Consider the following 8,899-nt stretch of genomic DNA (forward strand, 5'->3'; position numbering starts at 1 on the left):
TGAACCAGACTCCTAAAACACAGTGTGTAAAATGGGATATGGTTGAACAGTTAACATGCAAAGCACAGAACAAATGATTGAAGTATCGACTGTCCCTCAGTCAGCATTTCTTTCATTGTACAAAAGAAGATGACGGGTTAATTAATGATGCTTTCCCGTGAAAACAACACAAAAGTTAAACAAAAACATACGGTGACTGGCAGGTGAGCCCTTCTTCTGATACCTGGAGGGAATGGGCAGGTATTTTAAAGCCCCTTGTATTGCAGAATCTTCATATAGAGGAACATCTCAAACTCCATGTGTCGGCCTTGTGGCGCAACGGTAGCGTGTCTGACTCCCGATTAGAAGGTTGCGTGTTCAAATCACGTCGAGGTCACTGTTCCTTTGGGTAATCCCGGAATTAATATTTTCTGTGCTGTTTGGCAATAACCAAACCCTTGCTCCAAGGTCTGTCTCACTGTTTCCTCGGTGTCAGGCAGAGAAACACCTGTTGCCCTCATTTATTTCTTGTGACAAGACACAAAAGTTCAAAATCAACCTGCAGGTGGCCATACACAGCACTGGATAGTCAGGACAGCCGAGCGGTCTAAGCTGTTGTGTTCAGTCTGCTCTGAAAGTGTGGATTTGAATCCCACTTCTAGCACCTTTTATTTTTAGTCATTAAGCAAAACTCATTTGCTTGGCACAACGATCAGCTCCTAAAAAGTGGGATCCTGCAGTTCACCTGCTCGCTCAGCATCTACGTCTGACCTGGTGCTGAAGGTGGAGATGTTTCCGCAGTGTGGCCGTTCACACGTTCACCTTACTGTCATGTATCTCACACTACTCTGCAGTTCTAAGTCGTTTTGAACATCTCTTTCAGCCAGGTGTGGGTACCTTCAAAGGGGCTAAAGTTAAAATCTACATCACACAGGATGCCAGACCGGTCCATCACAAGGCTAGAGCTGTGCCTTATGTGATGAGGGAAAAGATTGAACACGAACTGGACCTGCGGGAAGGCATTATCTCATCCGTGGAATTTAGCGACTGGTCAAGTCCCATCATCCCCGTCATGAAGCCTGATGGATCCGTACAAATCTGTGGGGATTACAAGTCTACCATAACAGAGTCTCCCTACAGGACCAATACCCGCTGCCCAGAGCAGAGGACCTATTTGCCACGTTGGCTGGAGGAAAACTTTTCTCAAATCTTGATCTTACATCTGCGTCGATGACGCAAGAACTGACCGAAGAGTCTCAGCTACTCACCACCATCAACACAAATCGAGGCCTTTTTATGTACAATCGATGCCCATTCGGCATCAGGTCGGCAGCTGCTATATTCCAGCGCAACATGGAGAGTCTGCTCAAGTCCATCCTGGGGACGGTTGTGTTTCAAGATGACATACTCATCACGGGCAGGGACACCGACTCCCATCTCCGCAATTTGCAGGAAGTACTAAGTCGATTGGATCGAGTAGGCCTAAGAGTTAAGAAATCCAAGTGTCTGTTTCTCGCGCCTGAGGTTGAATTTTTGGGCAGAAGGATTGCTGCTGATGGAATCTGCCCAACAGAATCAAAAACCGAAGCAATTCGTCTGGCACCAAGGCCCTGGAATATCTCGGAACTGCCTGCCTTTCTCGGGCTATTCAATTACTTTGGGAACTTTATGCAGAACTTGAGCACGCTGCTGGAGCCTCTCCACATGCTACTCAGAAAGGGGTGCGATTGGTTTTGGGGGGACGCCCAAGAACGCGCCTTCAATAAAGAACTCAATCTTCTATGTTCCAACAGTGTTTTAGCCTTTTTTAACCCAGGTAAAAAGTTAGTTCTTACATGTGATGCGTCAGCGTACAGGGTCGGGTGCGTTTTACAGCATGTCAATGATGCGGGTAAATTACAACCTATTGCTTATGCCTCCAGGTCACTTTCGCGGGCGGCGTGCGGGTACGATATGGTTGAGAAGGAGGAGCTCGCGTGCGTATACGATGTCAAAAAGATGCACCAATAACTTTTCGTGGCCAAGTTCGGGTTAGAAACCAACCACAAACCCCTCACGTCCCCGCTATCTGAGTGCAAGGCAATAAACGCCAAAGCCTCGGCACGCATTCAGCGGTGGGCACTCATGCTGGTGTCTACACTTGAACTGAATGCTCATAAAAGTATTGGAGTGGGAACTCACTGGATAAGAGCACAGCTGGTAATGTTTGCGGAATATGTTTGTGCAGTCAAAACGCGCAATGACAAACTGGAACCGTGCAGCACCGAATCCTCAGGGAAAACACAGTTAAAAACTTCGCTTCTGGGTGGGCTTGAACCACCAACTTTTAGGTTAATAGCCCAACGCGCTAAACCATTGCGTCACAGAGACTGACGCAAGTGCACACTGCACGACATCCAAAACCACGGTGTCAGTCAGTTAAACCTTCAGATTGCTCCTACCGGGATGGAACTTGTCCACTCTCAGTTGTGGACATTCAGTGTGGATGTATGGAAGCAGTCTGGTCCCGCAAACTGCAGACACTTCCATGTCACTGCCAACCAGCTTTCCCACAACCGGTGTGATCTACCTTCCAGCCTTCCGGTGCCTTGTCTGTGACGAAGTATTCTGATTGTCCCGAAGGCGGTATTCGGTTTTAATTCCTTTTCTGCTCCCGACTGCAGATATTCCTGTGAATAAACGCGAACAAAGTGCTTACAGGGTCAGTTCGATTGACCGTTTCTTTGCTTGGTGAAAAGTCAAAGATTGAAAGCGACGCACATCAACCCCAGAAAATGCTGGAAACACTCAGCAGGTCGGGCAGTATCTGTGGAGGTGGGGAAGTGGGAATAATCGATTGGTTTGTTTGCGGCTTTGATCTGCTGCTGGGAAGTGAGGCAGCGCTGCAGGATGCTTTTTTTCGAGGTGTAAGCAGAGGTTTCCGTCGTGTAACGATTATCACGTTCGCCACACTTGTGAAATATCCTCGGTTTGAGCACGGACAGAAACATTGTTTTGGAGAATATTTTTCTGTGGAATACATTTTTTAAAAGTAGCCCCAGGTTCCTTGTATCATGAGCGATGGGCATTTTAACTCACTCTCCTAAAATACAGTGTGTGTAAAATCAGATAGGGGATAAAACTTCATCAATGATTAAAGTTCCTTAACTCATTAAAGTTCAGTTCTTGAAGTTTACATCAATTCATTTCATAAACATAATTGAAGTGTGTGAGAGAATTAATAATGGGCTTTAATCGTTAAGGACCCCATTACTTTATGTTATAGACCCAGGTTACACACTCTCTTGCTTCTGAAAGAGTTGAGGTCCATATGGGGGTGGTTTGGGCACATCTTTCCCCACATTACAAGTGTGTCAGGAAATCAACCACCCAAAGCCCTTTCATTAACCACAGGGGTTCCCGCAATTGTCTGGTCTCAAAGCGGTTTTAGTCCTTGTCAATATCTCTTGTCCATTTCCCGATGTTTCCCGATTCTGTCGATCTCCCTGGCTCTCTTCAATCTGTGTGTGGCCACCTACAGATTGGATTTCAATGAATACCTGTGTTTGTGTTTTCAATAACAACAGAAAATGTTTCTTATATATTTCTTATGTTCTCTCCAAATCCTCGATATCCTTCCTAAATTGTGGTGCCCAGAACTGTAAACAGGATCCAACTGAGGCCTAAGCAGGGATTTATAAAGCTTTGGTGTAAGTTCCTCACCGGTGTAATCTATTTCACGTTATAAAGCCAAGGGTCCTGTATTCTTTTTTAGTAACCTTATCAACTTGTCTACCCACCTTCAAATATTGCTGTGTGTAAATCTCTCGGTCACTCTGTTTCTGCATCCCCTTTAAAACAACACCATTTAGTTGAAGTTTCCACAGATCACCACCGTGTGTTTCCCAGACCTTACACAGAGGGACATAGGAACAGGAGGAGGCCATTTAGCCCCTCGAGCCTGTTCCACTATTCAGTGAGATCATGGCTGATCTGATCTTGGCCTCAGCAGCACTTCCCTACCATCTCCGCCTAACCCTTGACTCCCATATCGTTCAAAAATCTGTCCACCTCCACCTTAAATATATTCAATGACCGAGCCTTCACAGCTCTCAGGGGTAGAAATACAAAGATTCACGCACCTCTGAGGGAAGAAATTCCTCCTCATCCCCATTTTAAATGGGCAATCCCTTATTCTGAAACTATGTCCCCTCGTTCTAGATTCCCCCACGAGGGGAAACATCCTCTCTGCATCTACCCTGTCTAGCCCCTCAGAATCTTACACCTTTCAAAGATATCATCTCTCACTCTGCTAATCTCCAATAGGTAGATCCCAACCTGTTCAACGATTCTTCATAAGACAACCTTGTGAACCTTCTGTGAAATGCCCCCAATGTAAGTTTATCCCTCCTGAAATGAGGAGAGCAAAACTGCACGCAGTACGCCAGGTGTGGTTTCACCTGTGCTATGGACAGTTGCAGCAGGACTTCCGTACTTTTATATTCCATCCCCCTTGAAATAAAGGCCAATTTTCCATTTGCCTTCCTAATTACTTGCTGTATCTGCATGCTAACTTTTTGTGATCAGGAAGACCAATGGTATCTTGGCCTTTATTGCAAAGGGGATGGAGTATAAAAGCAGGGAAGTCCTGCGACAGCTGTATAAAGTATTGGTGAGGCCACACCTGGAATACTGCGTGCAATTTTGTTTTCCATATTTACGAAAGGCTATACTTGCTTTGGAGGCAGTTCAGAGAAGGTTCACTAGTTTGATGCTGGAGATGAGGGGGTTGACTTATAAGGAAAGGTTGAGTAGGTTGGGCATCTACTCATTGGAATTCAGAAGAATGAGAGGTGATCTTATCGAAACGTGTAAGATTATGAGGGGGCTTGAGAAGGCGGATGCAGAGAGGATGTTTCCACTGATGGGGAGACTGGAACTAGAGGGCATGATCTTAGAATAAGGGGCCACCCATTTAAAACTAAGATGAGGAGAAATTTCTTCTCTCAGAGGGTTGTAAAACTGTGGAATTCCCTGCCTCAGTGAGCTGTGGAAGCTGGGACATTGAATAAATTTAAGAGAGAAATTGACAGCTTTTTAAATGATAAGGGGATAAGGGGTTATGGGGAGCGGGCAGTGAAGTGGAGCTGAGTCCATGATCGGATAAGCCATGATCTTATTGAATGGCGGAGCAGGCTCGAGGGGCCGTATGGCCTACTCCTGCTCCTATTTCTTATGTTCTTCTGTAAAAGGACTCCCAGATCCCTCTGCTCCACAGCATTTTGTAATCTCTCCCCATTTAAGTAATTATTAGCTTTTTTTGTTTTACCGACCAAAGTGAATAACCTCATATTTCCCACATTATTATGCAGCTGCCAATTCTTTGCTCACTCACTGACCCTATCTATATCGCTTTGCAGATTGTTTGCGTCCTCCTCACAACTTGCTTTCCCACCATATCTTTGTATCAGCAGCAAATTTGTCTACATTACAAACATGCAGAGCCCAGAACAAATTATTTTGCACCCTGGCGATGTTTTCCCATTGCCTTTGAAGGCGTATATCGCAGATTACCCAGAATGAAACCGTACATTTAAGATTTATACTATGAGGGAAAATTGCACCTTATTTTATTAGTTCGAGGTGTTTCATTAATTGATTTGACATGCTGTATTTGTTTGAGGTGCTGTGGAAAAATGGATCCTTACTCATTGCTGACTCTAAGTTAGAACAAATGAGTGTTCGACAGTAAAATGAGCACTGCACTTTAATTGAGAATTACATATCCAGAGTTATAGAAGGCAGCCGCATACCACAGTGAAGTAGAGCAGACCCGAGAGACTCAGCTAACATTTGGAAAGTAATCACTGAATTAACACAGAAGAGTGCAAAACATTCATCAGAACAATATACAATCAATACAATTCGTCTGATTGTGTTTGAAGGAACACGGCCATTGGAGAGAGAGCATCGTTTCCAATTACATTATATAATAAGTCTGATCAACATTTTCCAGTTTTGGGACGTTTAGCTTCAATTTCGGAATTTTGCATTGAAACATATTCGATGTCATGAGGGACTCAAATCAGCGGCCGTAATGTGTTTGTTCAAACAACTGAAACTAATTTCAACTCTGTTGCATCTTGACTGTCCCAGTGGGGAGCCCACAGGATATAATTGAAAGGCTCCGGGAATATTTCAGAGTTTAATTCAGAGAGATTGCCTAAAGCATGAAGAGGCAGCATCGCTTAACACAGAAAATGCCTGATACGTCCTTACTACACAGTATAAATACACACGAGGCCCATGCTTGAGAGAAGGTCAGTCTGTGACCTGTCCTTTATTCCTTCACACTCAAGTGATGAAGGTGGGTGGAGCTTCCCCTTTTATACCTGAAGGTCCAGGTTAGGAGTATCTCCCACCTAGTGGTCAGTGTTCTCACGGTGTACAACTTCGGTCAGTTTATACATGGGTTACAATGCTGGTTGAATACATGACATCACCTCCTACCCCAAAGTCTTATTGGGATCACAGGTTGAGTCTCTCTGGTGGTTTACGCTCCCTTGTAGAGCGCCTGAGTTGGGGCTCCAGTTGTTGGGCGCTGGCCTGAGTGTCTGCTGTTTGCAGTGCTCAGGCCTGTCCGGACTGCCCACAGTGACTGGGCTCTCCTTCCTTTGGTTCCGGTGTTCGGTCACCTGTGGTGGAGTGAACTCTGTATCGTTATCTTCCTCTGCTTCTTCTATGGGGTTGCTGAACCTCCTTTTTGTTTGATCCACATGTTTGCGGCAGATTTGTCCATTGGTAAGTTTAACTGCCAGAAACCAATTTCCCTCTTTGGCAACCACAGTGCCTGCGAGCCATTTGGGCCCTGCAGCGTAGTTGAGGACAAAAACAGGATCATTTACATCAATACATCATGCCCTCGCATTCCTGTCATGGTAGTAATATTGTGACTGGCGCCTGCTCTCGACAATTTCTTTCATGGTGGGGTGTATAAGGGATAATCGGGTTTTGAGCGTCCTTTTCATTAGTAGCTCTGCGGGTGGAACCCCTGTGAGCGAGTGTGGTCGGGATCTATAGGCCAACAGGAGGCGTGATAAGCAGGTTTGTAGGGAACCCCCTTGGAATCTGAGCATCCCATGTTTGATTACCTGCACTGCTCGTTCTGCCTGGCTGTTGGATGCCGGCTTGAACGGTGCCGTTCTAACATGGTTAATTCCATTGCCTACCATGAAGTCCTGGAATTCAGTGCTTGTGAAGCACGGGCCATTGTCACTGACCAAGATGTCCGCTAGACTGTGGGCGGCGAACATTGCCCGTAGACTTTCTACCGTGCCAGAGGATGTGCTTGAATTTAAAATGTCACACTCGATCCATTTGGAGTAGGCGTCCACTACAACCAAAAACATTTTCCCCATGAAAGGACCTGCGCAGTCCACATGGATGCGTGACCAAGGCTTGGCCAGGGGCTAAGGTGGGCTTCCCTGGGCGCATGGCCCAGCTGGGCACATGTGTTGCACCTGCGAACACAAAGTTCCAGATCTGCGTCTATTCCTGGCCACCAAACGTGTGACCTGGCAATTGCCTTCATCGTGACAATGCCTGCGTGCCCATTGTGGAGTTCTCTGATGAACACCTCTCTGCCCATCTGGGGCATGACTACGCGGTTTCCCCACAGTAGGCAATCGGCCTGAATCGAGAGTTCATCCCTGCCCCTGTGGAATGGTTTAAATTCCTCAGGGCATGCCCTGTACGTGGCTGCCCAGTCCCCGTTCAGGACACATTTCTTGACTAGAGACAATAGCGGGTCTCTATTTGTCCAGACTTTAATCTGACGGGCTGTCACTGGTGAGCCTTCGCTTCTGAAAGGTTCAACAGCCATGACCATCTCAGCACCATGCTCGGTAGCCCCCTCAGTGGTGACTAGTGGGAGCCTGCTGAGTGCATCGGCGCAGTTTTCAGTGCCCGGTCTGTGCCGAATTGTGTAGTCATAGGCAGCTAACGTGAGTGCCCACCTCTGTATGCGGGCCGATGCGTTTGCATTTATGGCCTTGTTGTCGGCCAAAAGGGACGTTAGGGGTTTGTGATCTGTCTCCAGCTCAAATTTTCTGCCAAACAGGTACTGGTGCATTTTCTTTACCACATATACACATGCGAGCGCCTCCTTTTCTACCATCCCGTAGCCCCTTTCTGCCTGGGACAGACTTCTGGAGGCATAAGCTACCGGCTGTAACTGACCCTTGGCATTGACATGCTGCAACACACACCCGACACCATAGGACGACAGATCGCACGTTAACACAAGTTTCTTATATGGGTCATATAGCGTTAACAGATTGTTGGAACATAACAAATTGCGTGCTCTATTAAAAGCCCTTTCCTGGCTGTCCCCCCAGACCCATTCACGACCTTTGCATAGGAGCACGTGCAGCGGCTCCAGCAGCGTGCTCAATTTAGGAAGAAAGTTGCCAAAATAATTCAGGAGCCCCAGGAACGAACGCAGTTCCGTCGTGTTACGGGGTCTGGGTGCTCTCTGGATCGCTTCCGTCTTGGATGCAGTTGGGCTGATCCCATCTGCTGCTACCCTCATCCCCAGGAATTCTACCTCTGGAGCTAGGAAGACGCACTTCGCAGTTTTGAGGCGCAGACCTACCCGGTCCAGTCACGGAGCACCGCCTCCAGGTTGTGGAGGTGTTCTTCAGTATCGTAACCCGTAATGAGGATGTTGTCCTGAAAAACCACCGTCCCTGGAATCGACTTGAGGAGGTTTTCCATATTTCGTTGGAAGAGCGCGGCGACCGAGGGAATCCCGAATGGACATCTGTTGTACTCAAACAACCCCTTGTGTGTCGTGATAGTGGTCAGCTTCTTCGACTCACTTGCCAGCTCCTGGGTCATGTAAGCTGAGGTCAGGTCCAATTTTGAAAAAAGTTTGCCACCG

At 46.8% G+C, this 8,899-nt stretch overlaps 1 non-coding gene across 1 annotated transcript; it reads left to right on the plus strand.

The window, feature by feature from the left end:
• The first annotated feature begins 304 nt into the window (after positions 1-304).
• Positions 305-376, plus strand: trnag-ccc (transfer RNA glycine (anticodon CCC)). The gene has a single exon. It is a non-coding gene; the product is annotated as a tRNA-Gly (tRNA).
• Positions 377-8,899: the final 8,523 nt, after the last annotated feature.

The sequence above is a fragment of the Pristiophorus japonicus genome, unplaced genomic scaffold (genome assembly GCF_044704955.1).
Source record: "Pristiophorus japonicus isolate sPriJap1 unplaced genomic scaffold, sPriJap1.hap1 HAP1_SCAFFOLD_58, whole genome shotgun sequence".
In the NCBI taxonomy this organism is placed as follows: Eukaryota; Metazoa; Chordata; class Chondrichthyes; family Pristiophoridae; genus Pristiophorus; species Pristiophorus japonicus.